At 37.3% G+C, this 23,586-nt stretch overlaps 1 protein-coding gene across 3 annotated transcripts in view; it reads left to right on the top strand.

Annotated features, from left to right (window-relative positions):
- Positions 1 to 23,586, top strand: part of Foxr2 (forkhead box R2) — a 108,831-nt gene that overhangs the window by 65,778 nt on the left and 19,467 nt on the right. For 2 of the 3 annotated variants that reach the window (NM_001432913.1, NM_001432912.1), the window contains 1 exon segment: positions 8,443 to 8,551. The exons of the other annotated variant lie outside the window; for it this stretch is intronic. The gene's annotated coding sequence lies outside the window, so the exon portion shown is untranslated. 3 annotated transcript variants of the gene reach the window in all.

Genomic DNA, 23,586 nt, shown 5'->3' with positions numbered 1-23,586 from the left:
TATTCATATATTCTACATAAGTACACTGTCGCTGTCTTCAGACACACCAGAAGAGGGCATCAGATCTCTTTACAGATGGTTGTGAGCCACCATGTGGTTGCTGGGAATTGAACTCAGGACCTCTGGAAGAGCAGCTGGTGCTCTTAACCGCTGAGCCATCTCTCTAGTGCCAGACTCTTCATTCTATTGATATGATGTGTAATTACTAATTTCATGTATTACTTTGACTGACAAAAAGGTGTCTGTATGAGATTAACATTGGAATTGCCAAATAAATAAAGCACACACATTGTGCTATTCAGTATGGGTAGGGCTTACCCACTCCATTGAATAAAACAAATGAGAGGACAAATAAGAATTTATCTTCTCAGCTTTCTGTCTCCAAGCTGGAGCTTTAGTTTTTCCAGGCCTTCAGATTTGGATAGAGCCATGTCATCATCAATTTTCTTGAGTCCTTGACTTACACATTGCTGATCTTCTCTCTCCCTAATTATGTGATTTAAGTACTTATAACAGTGTTCTCTCGGACTGGAGAAATGGCTCCGTGGTTAAGAGCACTGACTGCTCTTCCAGAGGTCCTGAGTTCAATTACCAGCAACCACATGGTGGCTCACAACATCTGTAATGAGATCCGATGCCCTCTTCTGGTGTGTCTGAAGACAGCTACAGTGTGCATATAGAATAAAATAAATAAATCTTTTTTAAAAAAAGAAGCTTTTTCTGCTACTTAGCATAGTAAAAGTCATATATGAGAACACCACAGATAATGCAATACCCATCAGTTAAAGGTGACAAACTTCATTGGAAGGATCAGAAACAAGCAAGGATTGCTACTTTCACCACATATATTTAACTTAACACTGGAAATGTGGACTAATTAGGAAACCGACATAATGAACTAGCTTTCAAATTAAAAACTAAAATAAACTATATGTTTATCGATGACATGATTTTATGTATATAAAATCCTAAAGACTCCACAAAAACACATGTTAAAACAGCAAAATAAGAGGCAAACTATCTGGCCACAAGAGCCCGTTGCAGTTGTATTCCCGTTGCTAACATCCTGAGAAGACAAATCACCGGTTGTATGGAATATGCAGTGCATGCCTGTAATTACACTCCTGGGAGGCTGGCGCGTAAATACCAAGAGTGTGGGATAAGCCAGAGCTACACAGTTACTTCTAGGCTATAAACACCTACAATAAAGAATTCTTACAAAGTAATGTACACTGAGGAAAGCGAACAAACTGTGGCTGGAAGCAATTAAAAACCCAAGGAAGTGGCAAAGCAGCATCATATTTTCATGGATTGGGAGAGTCTGTATTACCCAAAGCAAATTGCGTATTCATGGAATAACCACCATGGTCCTAAATAACATTTTAAAATATTCATCCTAAAATTTATATGCAATCACAAGGGATCTTGAAATAGTAAATGAGACAAAAATGGGAAGAAACACATGTCTTGATTTAAATATACAGTATGAAAACTATAATATTTACAAGAATAGATGAAAGAATACTATTGTCAAAATTGTCAAATTCCGGCCTTGATCCCCTCATCGAAACACCAATTTAATGGATACCCATGGACAAACATACCTATAGAGGAATCTAGACTCTAAATCAGAACTTACAGAACAGCACAGGACCAAAAAGCTGAGGAAGCATATTGAAAAAGGGTAAAATATAGGGTAGGAGAAATGTCTCAGCAGTTAAGCGTACTGGCTACCCTTGCGGAGGATGCATATCTGATCCCCAGAACCTGCACCGCAGTTCACATTCATCTGTGATTTCAGTTTCAGCAAATGTGACCCCCTTTTCTGGTCTCTGCAACATCAGACACGAACATGGTGTGCATACACACTTGCAGGCAAAACAGCCGTACACATAAAACAAAATAACAAAAAAGAAATTTAAAAGAAAGAAAGGGTATTTCTCGTGATTAATACTGGGACTTTTGTTAGACAGCCTATGGCTCTTGTGAGATTAATGTCAATCCAAGTGGCATAACTTCATTAAAAATATGTATCCACATAGGTATATATATATATATATATATATATATATATATATATATATATATATATATATAGATGTATATTACATGTACTTTTAGGTAAATAAAAAGTAATGGGATTCCTTATGGCTTTTTCATACACCCTTAGTGTTATTTTTCTCTCCTCCTTCTGTATTGGTCTCTCCTTCTCCTCTGCAATTACCTTCTGTCACTTTTATCATTTCCCACTTCACAGCATTTGTCCCCTGCTTAGTATTCCTTGCTCACCTTGCATAGTCCCTTTCTACCGTTCTGGTTTCTGTGGTTAGCACTGTAAGTTTACGGCCTGTACACAGGGTGAGTTTAAGGGCATTTAAATTTTTTTCAAATATATTTTATTAGGTCTTTGAGAATTTCACACAATGTAGTGGATATTCACCCTCCCTCCTCCAATCCTTTCCAGATCCATCCACCCTTCTCTTCTCACCCAACTTCCAACTCCCCTCTTTATAGTGTAATAATTGTATATATATATATATATATATATATATATATTCACAAAATGAAGTTATGTCATTTGGGATGATAATGCTCCCTTAAGAGCAGCTATACACTATCCATTTTAGTTGTTGATCAGAAGAACCCAAGAGATTCTCCCAAACAATATAGGTTATTGCAATTGTCCTTGGTTACCTCTCAAAACTTGAAGGTAAAACCCTATTGCTGAGGATATCATAGACTTCACACAGGACTTGGAGAAATAGAACTGTAACTGACATAGAACCCTGTCCCTGAGGAGTGACTTTCAGAGTATTTAAAGGTACCCTGCAAACTCCCAAGGGAAAATAATGAAGCAATATTCCTAAACAACTATAATGCCAAGAACGGCAATGGCAAGATATTGCCACTTGTACAGTAGTGGCACTTATATCTTGACAGTAACCGACTTCTATTGAGTTTGATGAAGGACCACTCAACAAGAGGGAAATCATGCCTCGTACTAGAAACCCATGACTGGTGCAGTCAAGCACTCTAGAGGAGAACCAACCATTGCCACTTTCTTAAACCACCAGAATTTCTAATGCATTTAAATAGTTATCCATATCCCACAGATAAATGTAGCTCTCATTCCTCATTGCAGAAGTATATTTTTGCAGCAAATAGAGACTACAACAGAGATCCACAACTGGTCCAAACGCAGAGCAACTGATCATGAAGCACCCAGCACCAACTGATGCATCCATAACACAGCACCTACAACCAAGAGAAGTTGAGTGGACCGTAAGAGCCAGAGGATCAAGGCATCTGCTGTGGGCCAATGTGTTCTAGACATGACACAGAAGCTACACACATGGCGTCTCTACAGTGTGGTTTCATTCCCAAGACCTAAGCAAGCACAATACCAGCTGAAACAGCAACAAGGAGAGAAATCTCACAAAGCCCCAAGCCTAGATGAAGAGCTGCAAGCATTAATGGCTAAGAAATGGGTGGGGGGATCAGCTTTCTCCAGGTTCAGATGCCTGAAAAACTATCAAATGAGCAACACTAAACAGACTTAGAAAGTTGTATTCACACACACACACACACACACACACACACACACACACACACACACTAATTAATGAAGAAGTTATGAATTTGAAAGCAAGCATGAGGGACACAAGAGGATTTGGAGGCTGGCAAGGGGTGGAAATGATGCAAATACAGTACTCATGTATGAAAATCTCAAAATTACATTTTTTAAAATTTTTTAAAGATTTATTTTATTATATATGAGTACACTGTAGCTGTCTTCAGACACACCAGAAGAGGGCATCAGATCCCATTACAGATGGTTGTGAGCCACCATGTGGTTGCTGGGAATTGAACTCAGGACCTCTGGAAGAGCAGTCAGTGCTCTTTAACCTCTGAGCCATCTCTCCAGCCCTAAAATTAAGTTTTAAATTAAAAATTTGTAAATAAAAGGGGCACATTATAACTAATGTTGTAGAAATAAAACAGGTCATAGTGCACTATTACATACCAAATCCGTGGCATGAAAGACACACATAATTAAAACAATGTTACACTACCAAACTTGAGCAAACAATACACGGAAAACCTGGATACCTTAAAACAAACGATGAGACTGAATCAGTAATCAAAAAATCTCCTCAGATCCCAGGATCAGATGACTGCACCGATAATGCAGTTGCTTAAACAAGCCTGAACAATGACAACACCAGTTGCCATGTCAACATAGATGGGGAAAGTATCACAAGACCCCATACCGAGATGAACTGCTACAGGCAACTAATACTAGGAGAAGGAGACTCCTTCTTCGCTAGAGATAAGTCCCCTACCAGGCTATCAAATCCCAAGTGGTCAGTCTGAATCTCATATGCATAAGAGCAACACTAAAGTGTGTGTGTGTGTGTGTGTGTGTGTGTGTGTGTGTGTGTGTGTAAAACAACCCTAATTATAAAAAGAAGTCATGAATTTGAAAGCAAGTGTGAGAATGCAGAAAGAGTTTTAAGTGGAAGAGACAAGGGTGAAAATGATGCAAATATAGTAAGTATAGTGTATGAGATTGTAAAATAAAAATGAAAATTATTAGGAATACAAGTAAAAATGGACCATGGGCAGGGGGACGGGGGGAGCAATAGTGACAAATTTAGTAAGGTAAATGTAATTTGAGAGGAGGAATGGGGGTTAAGGATAACTTGGACGGGGGGGGGGAGTCAACACAGAAGAACAATGACGGAGAAGGGCAAAATAACAGTAAAGGTATCTGAAGAAGTCATAAGAAATCATAGTATTATCTATTTACCTAAAATTACATCTAAGCCATAGAAGTCTATGTGTATACATATATTCATATCTACATACTTTAAATGAAAAGTTTCCCTAGTGCTTAAAAAAACACCAGGCATGAGAAGCTCCGTTATGAGTTGTTGGTCAATGCAGTCCAAGAGACTCCCCCAAACATTATAGGCTATTGTTATTGCCCTTGGTTCACCCCCAGAAGTGGAATGTAAGTTCCCATTGTTGAAGACACCATGTACTTCTGCTATAGAGCCCAGAGGCTCCTGAGACTCCTGAGCTGGAACTAACCTGAAAGAAAGTCTCTTCCCTGAAGAATAGCTTTCATGGAACCTGATGATCCCATGCAAGATTCCAAGAGAGGAAAATTATCAATAGTCCCAGCTGTAACAGTGTCTGAGTTAGGGTTACTACTGCTGTGATGAAACACTATGACCAAAAATAATTTGTGGAGGAATGGATTTGTTTGTCTTACATATCCAGAGTCACTGTTCACTGAGGGAAGCTAAGACTGGTATTTAAACCAGGAGGAAACTTGCAGGCAGGAGTTGATGCAGAGGCCATGGAGAAGCACGGCTTACTGGCTTGCTCTCATGACTTACTTTGCTTGCTTTCTCAAGAACCGCCAGCCCAGGGGTGGTACAACCCACACTGAGTTGCACCCTCCCCTCAATCATTAATTAAGAAAATGCTCTAAAGACCTGCCTAACCTTATGGAGGCATTTTTCTAAATTAAGGCTCGGTCTTCTCAGATGACTCTAGCTTGTGAAAAGTTTACATAAACCTATGAACTGCCACAATGACCAGCATGGCATGCCAACCCCAAGGGTGCAATAGACGTACTCCATATGTTAGCAATAACAAACAATTCTCTAATTGGATCTCCCTACCACTCAGCATGAGGGAAATAGTACCTGGTACTGGAAACCTAGCCAACTACCAGGGTCCAGTGACGTGATAAGTCATGGAGAAGCATCCACAAATGGTCCTTTTCTAAATCAGCATAGTTACTAACTGCATTATAAAAACTTATTTTTGTGTTCACAGATAAGTGTAGTTCTAACCCCTCAAAAAAGAAACTTCTTTTTGTCATAGACAGAGACCATCACAAAACATTGCAACTTACTGAAGTGATTCTGTCTTGCCCAGCTCCAGTGAATACATCTGTAACCCAATTCTAACACCTAAGGCTCAGGGAACCTTGCAGAAGAGGGGACAGAAAGATTGTAAGAGCTGGAGGAACAGAATGTCTTCTGCTTTGAGATTGTGTCTCCTAGAAATGTCAGGGAAGCTATACATGAAGTCTCAGCAACATAGCTGCCTAAACAGGAATGAGGACGGCACTAATGGATATGCTAACATGAAAGGAGGAAATTTCATGTGACCTAACCCTACTTAAAGAACTACAGGTAACTAAAGAATGCTAAGAGTGGAAGAAATAGTCTTTCCTGGGGAAGATTCCACCAACTGATTATGAAATACCAAACTGTAACCCCTGAAATCATAAATATACCAGTAACATTATGCAGATTGGGAATATAATTATATTTATATAATTATACTTATCATTAAGCAATTCGATAATTATAAGATGTTGTAATTATATACTAATTTCAAAAATAAAATAGGAAAGGGGGCATATAACCAATACCACACAAATAAAGAAGATCATAACATACTGTTATGATGAATTAGATAGCAACTATTGACATGAAAGAAACTAATAATTAAATCAACATGTTACCAAATTTTAATGAAATACAAAAAACATGAGTATATTAAAAACAAATTATGAGAATGATTCAGTAATCAAAAAACCTCATCAAATCGCAGAATCGGATAGCTTCATAGGTTCATATGGTTGCCTAAACAAAACACAAAAAATAACACCAGGCAACATGCCAACACGGATGAGAGAAATATCATATGGCTCACCCCTAGAAGAGCAGTCTTAGTAAACTAACGGTTGCTAAGAGAGGGAAAATCATTCTTCTCTAAAGAAGGCAAAATACATATAATTAGGAACAACACTAAAGTGCCTAAGCAGGAGATATATGTGTATGTGTGTGTGTAAAAATCTGACATATATAATATATATTTGTATATACCTATTATATGTATATATACATGCACATACATATTTTGCTATGTAGCTCAGACTAACCTGATAGTCTGTTTCTATATCTTTTTGCTATATTTATTAATATACATTTTGCATGATAGAATATAGTATATAATTAATTATATATAATTGTTTATACATTTATTATATATTATATAGTATATATAAAGTAATATATAATATATTAGCATATAATATTGTGTTATATATTATACATAGATATATTTATATAGAAATATATAATGCATATATTTATGTATAATATGTAACATATTTGATATTTATAAATATATTATGAAAATATAATACATAGTATTTGATATTATTTATAAATATATTATATACATTTAATATAATAGTATGTAAATATTATATAAAATTTATAATATATGATAATATTATACATACTATTATATTATCTTAATATAAAAATATATAATATGAAATATAACTTGTATATTATATTTCTATATTTGTATATAAATATTTCTTTCTATATATACAAATAAATACATATCCAAATATCTATAATATATTATATATATTAGATAACATAGTATTATATATTATATATTTTCTATTATATTATAATTTGTTATAATATTTAAAGTAATAATATAATTTAATTCAATAATATATTATCGATCATATGTTACTATATAATATATTCTATATTTTGTGCATTATATATAATGACATATTTACATGCATATTAACATATTATGTGTAAATATATTTATATTTTAGAGAGCAAGAGACTGACTCTCATGCTATCAAGACAGTCTCAAAATAATAAAAATCAAATAGTTACAGGTTACAAAATCAATATGTAAATTTTTGTCATATTTGTATGCATTAATGATGAACTAACTAAAAAGAAAATTGAGAAGTCCAATCTACTATAATATCAAATAATAACTATAATACAATAAAAATACTTATAAACTTAAGAAACAATGTAAGAAATCTATATACAATGTATGTTTGCCTGTAGCAGTATCCTTTTTTTCACTGTAGCTACATTCAGACACACCAGAAGAGGGCATCAGATCCCACTACAGATGGTTGTGAGCTACCATGTGGTTGCTGAGACTTAAACTCAGGACCTCTGGAAAAGCAGTCAGTGTCCTAACCGCTGAGCCACCTCTCCAGCCCCCATGGGTTCATTTCTAAGGAGTAATTTCTGTATTTACCTAAGTATGGCCTGTGTTTTCCTATGTCATAGGCTGATACAACTCAAGGGTTTTCTATTAGGAGGCTTTTGTTTAGGCCTGCCCACAGCAGTAAAGTTATTCTTCCTCATAAGGCTAGCTCCTAGACAACACTCTGCATTTGGGTCCCCTTCATGACACAGACAGATTTACAGTTGACGCAACCACACATACAAAGTTTCATTTCATTTCTATTGGCAGGTTTAAATTTAGCCCCGCCTCCAGGATGTTTTTGTTCATAGGCCAATTCTAATGCTTACATCAGCAAGCTTGTCCTATAGGAAAAGCCTGTTGAGATCTGCTTCTAGAACGTTCTGTCTGCTTTTGTTAGTGATGGTAATACATGTTTTTTTCCCCGCTATTTCCAGTCATTTGGGCAGCTCTGTGATATTAGAGTCACTTGTCTTCGATCTAGGTAGGCATTTGGGAGTTTTTTTCAAGCACTTGTGGCTTCCTGTCAATATTAGTAGCCCTCTGGGAGTTTACCGAACTTTTGACAATTTTTTTAGTCAATCCCCCTACAAATATCAGTATTCCCATAAATATTATGTTTCTAAAAGCTATATAATATTCTTTAATGTGGTTTTGCTGTTTATTCCACGGGCTCCTATACTGACAGATATTGAACCATTCTTTTCATTTTCCAACAATGGTTTGTAAAAGTGGCATACCCTTTCTATTCGAGTCAGTTTCTATGCTGCTATCTTAGCGAGTCCTTTTGGGGGAGCGGGGAATTTAACTAATCTCTCTGGTGTTTTTATAAATGCTCTTACTTTTCTAGGATGTCTACCTAGAAGCAAAAACTTGGTGATTCTTAAAGTACAACGCTTATGACTTTTTCATTTTGTACATTTATTATTTATTGGGGTGAGGGTGGGGGCATATGTATGGGTTCATGTGGTACTCAGAAGACAACTTCTAGGAATCAGTTCTCTGCTTTCACAGTTAGGTCTTAGGGATGGAACAAACATCGACTCCACCCCCATCCCACCCGCACCCTCATCCATACCCCCACATGCCTGTCTGCACCCCACCCTCCCCTGCCCACAGGAACCCTTACACTCCCACACCCACCCACCCCTCCCTGCCCATACCCCACCCACACCCAAACAGGCTCACACCCCCTATACCCCCCACCTCCAACCACCCCACCCACTCACCCACACCCCCCACACAGACACACACACACACACACACACACACACACACACACACACACACACACACACACGGGCTTACTGGCCAAGAATTATAATTTTTAATAAGTGGTAGCAAACAGTTCCGTCAGTTTATCCTCGCACACGTAGGTGAGAATTTCCCTTCTTTGTCAAAGCTAGGTGTTAGTTCCTAACTTTTTGATTTGCCAAAACAAGTGTGTGAAAGGGTATCCGGATAATTTTTCTGAAAATACAACCCCTGTGTGTATTCCTCTTTAATTTTCCTGTTTATGTGGATTAAAACTCTGCCCGCATGTTTTTAAATTTATATATTTAAGACACTGCTGTTTTGCAGCATTTATAATTTCTTTTAAATGAACGCATATTGTCCATATTGAGCAACAAATTTTATTATTTAAAATAACAATTTTTAAAGAACTATATTGAAACGCGTAGCTTTTGTTCAAATTCTAACAGAGTAGTCCATTATAATATTTATATCTAAATTACACAGCCTTTTGCTCTCTGTGGTTATCAGTTTGCTTACTTGCTTTTTTGCTGTTTTGTTTTATTTTTCGAGACAGGGTTTCTCCTGTGTAGCCTGGGCAATCCTGGAACTCATTCTGTAGACCATACTAGCCTTGAACTCACAGAGATCCTCCTGCCTCTGCCTTCAGGGTGCTGGAATTAAAAGTGTGTGCCACCACTGTGTGGTTTCTTTTTCACCCTCTTATAGATCTTTATTTTTAGTCTCTTACACTTTTATTTATGCTTATCCTCTGACTAAAGGTCTGCCCAGCTGGGTTCCAGTCAAGCTTCTTTCAAAATTTTGTTTGTATCAATATTTTGCCTTTGTAACTTTTCCAGAAGTCTGCCTCCTCTAATCCAAACTACATACATACATACATACATACATACATACATACATACATGCATACGTATATATGTACATACATACATGTTTCTAGGATGCCCACGTACAAGCAAAAAATGGTGAATCTTGAAGTACACCAATTATATATTTTAAAATTTTTTACATTTATTATTTATTGGGGTGCATACCATGTTTCCTGTGGCGATCAGAGGACAGTTTTCAGGAATATATACACATATAATTTATTTAAATATATAAATATTTTTATATTTAAAAATGTAAAAACATTTATATCTGATTATAACATAAATTAAATATATAAATTTAATTATTTAAATAACTAAATTATAGATATCTATATATGTATAGATATGTATATATACATATCTATACATGTATATACACATGCAGCAACAATTAAAAAAAGAGAGGTCATGAATTTGAAAGAGAGCAAGGAGCGTTGTATGGGAGGTTTTGGAGGGAGGGACTAAAAGGAGAAATAATGTGATTATATTATTCTTTCAAAAATAAATATGGGAGATGAAAACTTAGTAGGTGCAGAAATAAATTAACACATAATAACCTATGTAAAACACACTACAAAAGCATGATAGAATCTCTCTTGTATACGTACTTAAAACTAGAGTTTCTAGGTTCTAACCCTGAGTTACTTTCAAAATGACTGCGGCTGCCTATATTTTGCAAGCTCACCTTTTTTGTTGTTTAGCTTGAGGTTCTTTGAATAATAGTGAGGTCTCCAGTGGCTTCTGTTTGAATAATAGTGAGGTCTCTGGCATTTTTATTATTTGGTCCTTTGTTTTTTGTTTTTCTTCCTGCAAATTGAGCTCTGTGTGTGGTTTGCCAGTTCTACAAAGTTGTTTGATCTTTTCTTATTGATATGTCTAAGTCCTTCATGGGGTTCTAAGCCTCCTAGGCAGTCCTAAATCCCCTATGCATTCCTAAATCCCTTATGCATTCCTAAATCGCATGTCTTCCTGCTTGTGTGCCCTATACATTTTCAAGTACTTAATAGTTTATTTCTACGTTTTATTTACAACATTTTGTGGTGTCTGCAAGTACCTATTTTTTTAAATTTTATGTAGTCTAATTTTTGTCCATCTCTAGGAAGTCCTTCCCTACTGCAAGGATATAATAATGCATCTGTTCTTTTGTATTTTAAAAAGAATTCTACTTTGGATTTTTTACACTTGTGTTTTTATTTATTAACCAGTGTCTACTGAGGTTCCTCATTTTTAGGCAGTAGGAATATCTAATTGAAATAGATAAATGTCAGTCTGTCTTCATTGTCCTTATCATCTAAAGGGAGGGCATAAATAACAAATAGTAGTCTTAGAGCAAGCTAGGGGATGAGTGCTAAAGAGACTCGGTGCTGACAAAGGGGTTCATTTGTGGACTCCTGTTGGTCTTTGTCTTTCCTCATTTACAACAGCCTTAGTTAGAATCTCCTTACATAACAAGTCTTGGTCTCTGGTAGGACTAATCCCTTTACTGCACTTTCTTTTTTAAAAAAAGTATTTGCTTTCCCCCTACAATATCTGGATTCACTTTAAAAGGTTTTGTTTCTATAATCTTGGGGTTTTACTGAAATATGTCATTTTTGGAGTGTAATGCAAAAACCTAGATTAAAAAAAAATCGAGCTTTATGATCTAATGTGCCATATAGAGTTCTTTATTATAAGCAACTTTTATAGTTTTGATATTTTTTCTTTCCTGTCATTTTGGTGGGATGCATCATTAGTATGAAATGTGTTTTGGTTTTCAGTGTAATTGCTCAGTTTTAGATATAAGTTCCTTCTGAATACCACTTTACTGTATCTCAAAATATCATCTTAAAAGCCATTAATACATATACTTTATACATGATGAACAAAACTATATGTATTATTTTGAGCAATATGTTTTTCCTCATCTTGCATAACGGGTATGTATTTATGGCCTTTAAGAGAATGTTTTTTTTTTCTTTTTTTTTTTTTTTATTAACTTGAGTATTTCTTATATACATTTCGAGTGTTATTCCCTTTCCCGGTTTCCGGGCAAACATCCCCCTCCCCCCTCCCCTTCCTTATGGGTGTTCCCCTCCCAACCCTCCCCCCATTGCCGCCCTCCCCCCATAGACTAGTTCACTGTGGGTTCAGTCTTAGCAGGACCCAGGGCTTCCCCTTCCACTGGTGCTCTTACTAGGATATTCATTGCTACCTATGGGGTCAGAGTCCAGGGTCAGTCCATGTATAGTCTTTAGGTAGTGGCTTAGTCCCTGGAAGCTCTGGTTGCTTGGCATTGTTGTACTTTTGGGGTCTCGAGCCCCTTCAAGCTCTTCCAGTTCTTTCTCTGATTCCTTCAATAGGGGACCTATTCTCAGTTCAGTGGTTTGCTGCTGGCATTCGCCTCTATATTTGCTGTATTCTGGCTGTGTCTCTCAGGAGCGATCTACATCCGGCTCCTGTCGGTCTGCACTTCTTTGCTTCATCCATCTTGTCTAATTGGGTGGCTGTATATGTATGGGCCACATGTGGGGCAGGCTCTGAATGGGTGTTCCTTCAGTCTCTGTTTTAATCTTTGCCTCTCCCTTCCCTGCCAAGGGTATTCTTTTTCCTCATTTAAAGAAGGAGTGAAGCATTCACATTTTGATCATCCGTCTTGAGTTTCGTTTGTTCTAGGGATCTAGGGTAATTCAAGCATTTGGGCTAATAGCCACTTATCAATGAGTGCATACCATGTATGTCTTTCTGTGATTGGGTTAGCTCACTCAGGATGATATTTTCCAGTTCCAACCATTTGCCTACGAATTTCATAAACTCGTTGTTTTTGATAGCTGAGTAATATTCCATTGTGTAGATGTACCACATTTTCTGTATCCATTCCTCTGTTGAAGGGCATCTGGGTTCTTTAAGAGAATGTTTTAATGGTTTTACCAGACCCCTCAGAGCTCCCAGGGACTAATCACCATCCCAAGAGAACATGGCTCCAGCTGCATATGTAGCAGAGGATGGCCTTGTCAGGCATCAATGGGAGGATAGGTCCTTGGTTCTGTGAAGGCCAGACCCCTCAGTGTAGGACAATGGCAGGGTGGGGAGGTGGGAGGGAGTAGGTGGATCTGTGAAGGAGCACCCTTATAGAAAAGGGGGTAAGAGGGGATGGGAGGGGGAGGGACTTCCATAGTGGAAACCAGGAAAGGGGATAACATTTGAAATGTAAATAAAAAATATCCAATGGGGAAAAAAGAGGACAGTTTAACACATATAGTGAGCTAATCAAATATGGCCTTGCATATCCATTCACTGTCTCCAACTATTCCCAACCTTTGGTTGTTCATACTTTACATTTAGATAAGCAGTTATGGCCTCCAAATTTGAAAGAAGACATGAAACACTCACATTTCTTCATCTGAACCTAACATGTCCTCCAGTTCACAACCACTCATTAGTGAGAAGACTTTGAAGACTCTAAACATTTTTTTGCTTTCTTTTGATTACATTTTATGACTTTTTTAGTGTATGATATAAATTATTCAACATTTTTAAAACTTCCACTATGACCTAGTTTATGGTAAATTTTTGTAAATTATTAAAAACAATGTTTTCCATTTCTTTCACTTTTCAATTATATTTGGCTTCCCATTATTATTTTTCTTCATCTGAACAGTAGAGGAGCTTTTCATTTTTTCACGTTTCTGCAAATGTCTGCTTGCAATTCTACTAGTTTTGCTTTAAATATTTTTACCTAGTTTTTTTTACATGCATTCAAGTATATAGTTTATTGTTATCTTCATAATTATGGAGTGCCCTTTTGAAAAATGTAAGCATGCTTGTTTATTTGTATTTATGAGCACATGTATGCTAGCATGAGTTATATGTACCTCATTTGTGCCAGATTCACATAAAGGTCAGACACTGTTGGATGCTCTGAACTGCACTTTTAAAAGGCCGTGAACTGCCTGATGTGGGTGCTAGAACTGAACCCAATTCCTATGGAAGAACAATAAGCAAGTATTCTTAATTGCTGGTCGATTTCTTCAACCCCGGAATATCATTTTTCTTATAGATATAGTTTACTTTTCATTGTATTTCCCTGATAATTTAGTGTTACTACATGTCTTATTTCTTAGTATAGCTTTTCATTTTTTATTTTTTCATTAATTACTGTTACTTTCCTTATGTAGTTTTTTTAAAGGTAGGACATGATAAAGATTCCTAATATTAACCTCTTACCTCCATATGCCTATGCATAGGCAAGTGTACCCATAAAAACACAAGAGCGGGGGCTGGAGAGATGGCTTAGTGGGTAAGAGCACTGACAGCTCTTCCTAGAGGTCCTGAGTTCAAATCCCAGCAACCACATGGTGGCTCACAACCATCTGTAATGAGATCTGGCGCCCTCTTCTGGCATGTCAGCGACAGTGTGTTCATATACATAAAATAAATAAATAAATCTTTAAAAAAAAAACACAAGAGCACATGCTCAGATCCCCCACACACATACATACACACTACAGATGCACATATACATAAGAAACATGCCTAGATATACATACAGAGCTTATCTTTTTTTCTCATTTGAGCATGGCCTATTTATAGATGTTTATGTATTTTTATCATGTCAACCATATGGCTTTTAATTTTTTAATTTCTTATTAGCTTACAAAGCATTTGGTTTTATCATGGCATTTTCTGAATGATATTTGATTTGGCTGGGTTTTTTTCTCCCATTTCTTCTCCATTCCCACACTCTCCATTAGTCCCTCACTCCCCACTAGGTTTCCATCTGCTTTCTTCCCCAGAGCCTCTTGTTCTCTTGTAGTTTCATAGTCTAGATCCACTCTCACAACCCCTTATTTGCATACATACAAATACTAAATATTAGCATATGAGAGAGAATATGTGAGTTTTGTTTTTCTGAAAATGGGTTTGATATAGTTTATTCCACTTGCATTTGTTTTCAACAAAAATTATTTAGAGATTTTATCTTTTTTAAAATTAAGTGTATTTGTGGATATATATATATATACATATATATATATGTATATATATATATGTATTGTATTCCTCTGGAGCTAGAATTACAGGATTTTGTGAACTGCCCATTGAGGGTTCTAAGAATTGAACTTGGATCTTCTTAACTTTTGAGTTGTCTTTCTGCTCCAATTTCATTTATCTTAAAACCTAAGTAAACTTCAATTGTATGTATCTGTTATAGTTTTCATATCAGTTCATCAGTTGATGGGCATTATGGATATCTAACTAGCTCCAATTCCTTGCTATCATAAATAATGTATCAATAGACATGGTATGATATAAAGGTTCTCCTTTGATCATGTGGCAGAGTGGGGTAGCTGAGTCATTTGATAAATTCTTTTTTTTAATGTTGAGGAATATCCATAGCAATTTCTGTAGCACTTGTATTAGTTTTCATTCCTACTGGTTCTGATAGGGCTCCTTTCCCTCCACATCCTTACCAGCATTTGTAATCATTTGTTTTTTGATAATAGCCTTTCTGACTGGAATGAGTTAGAACTCAAACTAGCTTTAATACCCAATGGTGAAGAATATTAAGCATTTAAAAACTCAAACCCTCCCCCAAAAAACAACCCAACAAAAGAACAATAACAACAACGACAACAACAACAGCAAACTCTACGAAAACCCCAAACTGGCTATATGTGTTTCTTCTTTTGTTTATTTTTATTCCTTTTCTTTTGCTCATTTCATTAGCTTTGTGCTTTTGGAGTTCAGGTTTCGCAGTTCTTTATCTAGTCTATACATCAGCTCCTTGTCTAAAGTACAGATATCAGAGATTTTCTCCCATCTCATATGGAAGCCATCTGTTACTCTGCTAAGTTTCCTTTGTTTGTGCATAAACTTTTACATTCAATGTGGTCCCATTTGTTGATTCTTGGGACTGGTTTCTATGCTTTCTTGCCTTTACCAATAACCTCAAATGTATTATTACCTTCACTTTCAGTGATTCCCATTTTAAAGGATGATCTTTGATTCATTTTGAGTTGATCATTTTGTACAGGAGAGATATGTAGATCTAAGTTCATTCTTCTGCAGGTGTATATTCAGCTTTATTAGCGCCACTTATTGAACAGGATGTATTTTCCCCAACTGTCTCTTCTTGATGCTTTTGTCAAAAAATAAGTGGTCATAGTTATGTAATTTGTTCTGGGTCCTCAATCCTATTGCACTGGTCTACATGCTTAATTCTGTCACTGTCACTATGTAGTATTTTTTGAGGTTAGGTATTGTGGTCCTCCAGTAGAGTTCTTTCTGTGTAAGATTGCTTTGGCTCTATGTGTACAATACTAGTATACTGTGGCTTTTGGCTGCAAGTAAAGACATTTGATTTAAAGCAGCTATAATATTAAAGGATGTTATTCACTCGAAAGTCTGTAGATATGTTAGACTTAGTTCGGTTGGGTTCAAGCTCTTTCTCTTGCTTAGTTTTGCTTTCTTTTGGGTATTAGCTTTTATACACGGCACCACCCTTCATAGGTAGATAGGTAGAAGGGCTGTTTAAACGATGGTGTGGTGCTTCCTTCTACATGTCTACATAATATGTCTAGACTCCAGCAGTGTCCTCCTATCCTCATGTTCATCGCTGGACATAAATATCCCTGCATCAGTGAGATCCACTGAGTGTGAACACGCCAGTGAACAGCTTTGCTGTTATCTAGCAGGCAAGAAGTTAAACAGCTATGAGCAGGTACCCAGTGTTTGCACTAACCCATAGCTTATTGATAGACTGAAGAAGCAGCCTCTGTTCGGCCCTGAATGTAAAAAGATGACAGATCTGAAGGTACTAGGAGAAAGCTGCCACCTGTGCCACACAGATCTGGGTCATCCTTCTCTTAGTTCCATAGCTTATCTTTTTTAATAGTTAATGTTTTGCTGGTTTTTTAGCTTTAATAGTATTTAACTCAATTCCAAAAATCTTTTAAGGCATGGCTCTGGTCTGTGCTGGGGCCTACGGTGAGATGTGCAGCCCCTGTGAAGGCCTCAGAACCCCTGCCTTTGGGCTTCTGGAGGGATAGTGCCCTGCCTGACCTATGGTCTTCACTCAGGAGGAGGAGTAGACTGATGCTGATAAACCTCTGCAGCTTGGATCTGAACATTAATCACATAGGGGCAAAGTTTGATGTGCTGGTTCAGGATAGCCTGGGCTACAAATAGAAAGCCAGTCTCAAAAATACAAAAAAAAAGTTTTTTATTGTTAATTTTATCCTTTTTTAATAATTTTATTTTTCATGGATATTTTGTGTATTTACAGTTCAAATGTTATCACCTTTCTCCCCACTCCCATACCCCTCCCCCTGCTTCTATGAGGATGCTCTCATTCACAAGAAAAATAATTTTAAGAAAGAAAGGAAGGAAGGAAGGAAGGAAGATTGATTACAGACGCTATGTTATTTTGATGACTAGTTAGCTCCAAAAGCATCTGAGCTGAGACACTACCTGAAGGCTTCATTCTTGGAGTGGAAGGTAAAGTCATCATCATCCCTGCTCCTTGGAGTTTAAATGAGAATAAAACAAAGTGAATGTCTTTCATCCCTTAGACATGACTGGACCACCTGGAAATGTAAGCCTTAGTCTTCACATCTCTGTTGCTACAAGTCTTTTCTAGTTCATGGATACTCAAATTAGCTGCTGTGCAGAGACTGTGGGTAAATTAGCTGACAGACCACGAACCAGTAATTCAATCCCAGTTTTTCAGCACACTGTCTTTCCTCCTGAGATCCTAGAAAGATTGCCCTGGGTGGCACTGATTTCATGATAACTCAAGCACTCAGCTCAGACTATTAACTTTATTTAAATGCAAGTCTTGGAGCTGGAGAGATGGCTCAGCTGTTAAGAGCACTGACTGCTCTTCCAGAGTTCCTGAGTTCAAATCCCAGCAACCACGTGGTGGCTCACAACCATCTATAATGGGATCTGATAGCCTCTTCTGGTGTGTCTGAAGACAGCAACAATGTACTAATATAAGTAAAATAAAATAAATCTTAAAAAATAAACATTAAAAATGTAAGTCTTATTTACCATGGGATGGCTGAAGCTTGAAACCCCACCCACCCACATCAGGCCCCTGCACCACCTCATTCTGTTTTTCCACGGAGACTGAGGGCAACAATAGTAAATACTAAGACATTTTAAATAAATTTATGCCAGATTAGATTATATTAAAGGCACATTTACGTACAAGTTCATTGGCTCCAAAACCAAGGCCAGGTAAGCCTCCATGGGAGAATGGGGGGATGAGAGAGAGAAAGGGGCACAGAGAGAAAAGAGGAGAGGGGGAGAGTGAAAGAGGAAGGTCGAGAAGAAGGAAGGGAGAGAGAGGGAGAGAGAGGGAGAGAGAGGGAGAGAGAGAGAGAGAGAGAGAGAGAGAGAGAGAGAGAGAGAGAGAAAACTAGACAAAATGTTGGGATTATATATGGCAGAATATCTAGGGCAAGGGTGGCCAAGCCCCTGAGCTGGAAAGTTCAAGGTTGGGGGCACGGTGTGCCAGGCAGGGACTGAGGGACGCTGGGAGAACCAGGTCTGTGTCAGGTCTGCTTTGGTACATAAAATATGTCCCTCAGTCCATTGTTCTGAGGTCTAAAACCTAACAATCTTCTAGGTTAGGATCTCTATAAAACTTCTAGAATACTTCAGTAGTAGAAAAAGGTAGAATTTTAGGGGAAACCATGCAAAACTGCAGTTCTTAGTTCATATTAAATAAAATAATCAAGGTTCACATTAATGTACCAAGGGCTGAGAAAAAAAAAAAACAACAATTTACCAGTAGTTTTACTGCCTAGTATAAGATGCACGATCATAGAAAAAAATTCAAGACAATCTTGAGAGCTCAGGGGAAACCGCCACTTCTGCTCACATAACTGGCCCAAGAGTAACCTGCATAGTGGCCTCTGGATACAGGAATATAGGAGCAGTCAGCTGTAGGAATCTGCTGATTTCTGCCTGCGCCCAGACTGGAATTGAACCAGGTCCACAGCTCCCTGTACCCAAATCCCATGGGCGAGAGATCTAGACGCTCAGAAGTGTGGACACTCCTGAGAACTCAAAGGAGACAACCATTTTCTGTCCACATTCCTGACCCAAGAGGAAACTGCCTAGTGCCACCTTTGCCCTAGGAGCAATCAGGGGCAGGAACATTCAGGTTTCTGTCTGCACCAAGAGCTGAAAGCCAGTCTCCAAGAGAACCAACATATCTGAGAACAGAGGTAAGACCAATTCTTCTGCACCAAGCAACCGGCCTGGAGGCTTCAAGTCACACAAACCCAGGAGCAGCTCTCTGTTCCCAGATCCAGCTGAAAGAAAACAGATCTACAGGAGTGTTGACACACAGGCCTACAGGAGGGTCAAGCCACGGTCAGAGACAGCAAGAAAAGATAACACCAGACATAACCTGATGACAAGATGCAAGAGGAAGAACCTAAGCAACAGAGACGAGGACTACTTGGCATCATCAGAGCCCAGTTCTCCCACCAAAGCAAATAATGGATATCCCAACACACCAGAAAAGCAAGATTTGGATTGAAATTCACATGACATGAATATGATAGATGACTTTAAAAGAATATAAATATCTCCCTTAAAGAAATACAGGGCAACAAAGATAAACAAGTAGAAGTCCTTAAAGAGGGCTCTTAACAAATTACAGGAAAACACAAGCAAACAGGTGAAGAAATTGAACAAAACCATCCAAAATTTAAAAAGGTAAATACTAACAATAAAGAAAGGACAAAGGAAAACAACCCTGGATATAGAAAACCTAGGGAAGAGATCAGGAGTCATAGATGCAAGCATCACCAACAGAATACAAGAGATAGAAGAGAGAATCTCAGGGGCAGAAGATTCCATAGAAATCATTGACTCAACTGTCAAAGATAATGTAAAGCGGAAAAAGCTCCTAGCCCAAAACATACAGGAAATCCAGGACTCAATGAGAAGATCAAACCTAAGGATAATAGGTATAGAAGAGAGTGAAGACTCCCAGCTCAAAGGACCAGTAAATATCTTCAACAAAATCATAGAAGAAAAAAAAAAGAGATACCCATAGGCATACAAGAAGCCTACAGAACTCCAAATAGATTGGACCAGAAAAGAAACACCTCCCATCACATAATAGTCAAAACACCAAACGCACAAAATAAAGAAAGAATATTAAAAGCAGTAAGGGAAAAAGGTCAAGTAACATATAAAGGCAGACCTATCAGAATCATACCAGACTTTTCACCAGAGACTATGAAGGTCAGAAGATCCTGGACTGATGTCATACAGACCCTAAGAGAACACAAATGCCAGCCCAAGTTACTGTATCCTGCAAAACTCTCAATTAACATAGATGGAGAAACCAAGATATTCCATGACAAAACCAAATTTACACAATATCTTTCAACAAATACAAAGAATAACAGATGGAAAACTCCAACACAAGGAGGGAAACTACACCCTAGAAAAAGCAAGTAAGTTTCCTTGCAACGAAACCAAAAGAAGAAAGAGAAACACTAAAACATAATTCTACCTCTAACAACAAAAATAAGAGGAAACAAAAATCACTATTCCTTAATATCTCTTAACATCAGTGGACTCAATTCTCCAATAAAAAAGCATAGACTAACAAACTGGATACGTAAAGAGGACCCAGCATTTTGCTGCATACATGAAAGAAGCCTCAGAGACAAAGACAGACACGACCTTAGAGTAAAAGGCTGGAAAACAACTTTCCAAGCAAATGGTCCAAAGAAACAAGCTGGAGTAGCCATTTTAATATGAAATAAAATCAACTTTCAATCAAAAATTATCAAAAAAGACAAGGAAAGACACTTCATATTCATCACAGGAAAAATCTACTAAGATGAACTCTCAATCCTGAATATCTATGCCCCAAATACAAGGGCACCTACATTCATAAAAGAAACCTTACTAAAGCTCAAAGCACACATTGCACCTCACACAATAATAGTAGGAGATTTCAACACCCCACTCTCATCAATGGACAGGTCATGGAAACAGAAGGTAAACAGATACATAGAGAAACTAACAGAAGTTATGAACCAGATGGATTTTACAGATATTTATAAAATATTTCACCTTAAAACAAAAGAATATACCTTCTTCTCAGCACCTCATGGTACCTTCTCCAAAATTGACTATATAATCGGTCACAAAACAGGCCTCAACAGATACAAGAAGATTGAAATAATTCCATGCATTATATCAGATCACCACGGATTCAGGCTGGTCTTCAATAACAACAAAAACAACAGAAAGCCCACATATACATGGAAGTTGAACAATGCTCTACTCAATGGTAACTTGGACAAGGGAGAAAGAAAGAATGAAATTAAAGACTTCTTAAAATTTAGAGAAAATGAAGGTACAACAAACCCACATTTATGGGACACAATGAAAGCTGTGCTAAGAGGAAAACTCATAGCTCTGAGTGCCTGCAGAAAGAAACAGGAGAGAGCATATGTCAGCAGCTTGATAGCACACCTAAAAGCTCTAGAACAGGGGTTGGGGATTTAGCTCAGTGGTAGAGCACTTGCCTAGCAAGCGCAAGGCCCTGGGTTCGGTCCCCAGCTCCGAAAAAAAAGAAAAGAAAAAAAAAAAAGCTCTAGAACAAAAAGAAGCAAATACAGCCAAGAGGAGGAGAAGGCAGGAAATAATCAAACCTAGGGCTGAAATCAACCAAGTTGATTTCAAAAAGGACTATACAAAGAACCAACAAAACCAGGAGCTGATAAGGATCAACAAGATAGACAAACCCTTAGCCAGACTAACGAGAGGGCACAGAGAGTGTATCCAAATTAATACAATCAGAAATGAAAAGGAAGACATGACAATAGAATCTGTGGAAATTCAAAAAATCATCAGATCCTCCTACAAAAGCCTATACTCAACAAAACTGGAAAATCTGGATGAAATGGACAATTTTCTAGACAGATATCACGTACCGAAGTTAAATCAGTATCAGATAAACCATCTGAACACTCCCATAACTCCTAAAGAAATAGAAGCAGTCATTAAAAGTGTCCCAAACAAAAAGAGCCCAGGACCAGATGGGTTTACTGCAGAATTCTATCAGACATTCATAGAAGACCTCATACCATCACTGTCCAAACTATTCCACAAAATGGAAACAGACAGAGCACTACCCAATTCCTTTGAGGAAGCCCCTATTATTACCTTTATACCTAAACCACACAAAGACCCAACAAAGATAGAGAACTTCACACCAATTTCCCTTATGAGTAGCGATGCAAAAATACTCAATATAATTCTAGGAAACCAAAACCAAGAATGCAACAAAACAATCATCCATCATGATCAAGTAGGCTTCATCCAAGAGATGCAGGGATGGTTCAATATACAGACATCCATCAACATAATCCTCTATATAAACAAACTCAAAGAAAAAAAGCCACATAATCATTTCATTAGATGCTGAAAAAGCATTTGACAAAATTCAACACCCCTTCATGATAAAAGTCCTGGAAAAATCAGGAATTCAAGGACCATATCTAAACACAGTAAAAGCAATATACAGCAAACCAGTAGCCAACATTAAACTAAATGAAGAGAAACTTGAAGCAATCCCACTAAAATCAGGGACTAGACAAGGCTGCCCACTCTCTCTACTTATTCAATATAGTACTCAAAGTCCTAGCCAGAACAATCAGACAAGAAATGGAGGAAAAGGAGATACAAATTGGAAACGAAAAAGTCAAAATATCACTATTTTCAGATGATGTGTTAGTATACTTAAGCAACCCCAAAAGGTCTACCAGAGACCTACTGAGCCTGACAAACAACTTCAACAAAGTGGCTTGGTATAAAATTAACTCAAACAAGGCAGTAGCCTTCCTCTACTCAATGGATAAACAGGCTGAGAAAGAAATTAGGGAAATGACACTTTTCACAATAGTCACAAATCACATAACATACCTTGGTGTGACTCTAACCAAGCAAGTGAAAGATCTATATGACAGGAACTTCAAGTCTCTAAAGAAAGAAATTGAAGAAGACCTCAGAAGATGGAAAGATCTCCCATGCTCATGGATTGGCAAGATTAATATAGTAAAAATGGCCATTTTGCCAAAAGAGATCTACATATTCAATGCATCAAAATACCAATTCAGTTCTTCATAGAGTTAGAAAGAACAATTTGCAAATTCATTTGGAATAACATAAAACTCAGGATAACGAAAACTATACTCAACAATAAAAGAACTTCTGGGGGAATTACCATCCCTGATCTCAAGTGATAATTACAGAGCAATAGTGATTTAAAAAAAAACTGCATGGTATTGGTACAGAGATAAGCAGGTAGACAAGTGGAGTAGTATTGAACACCCCAAAATGAACCCATACACCTATGGTCACTTGATCTTTGACA

The sequence above is a fragment of the Rattus norvegicus genome, chromosome X (assembly GCF_021556685.1).
Source record: "Rattus norvegicus strain SHRSP/BbbUtx chromosome X, alternate assembly SHRSP_T2T, whole genome shotgun sequence".
Lineage (NCBI taxonomy): Eukaryota > Metazoa > Chordata > Mammalia > Rodentia > Muridae > Rattus > Rattus norvegicus.
This window is presented reverse-complemented; position numbering and strand designations above follow the sequence as displayed.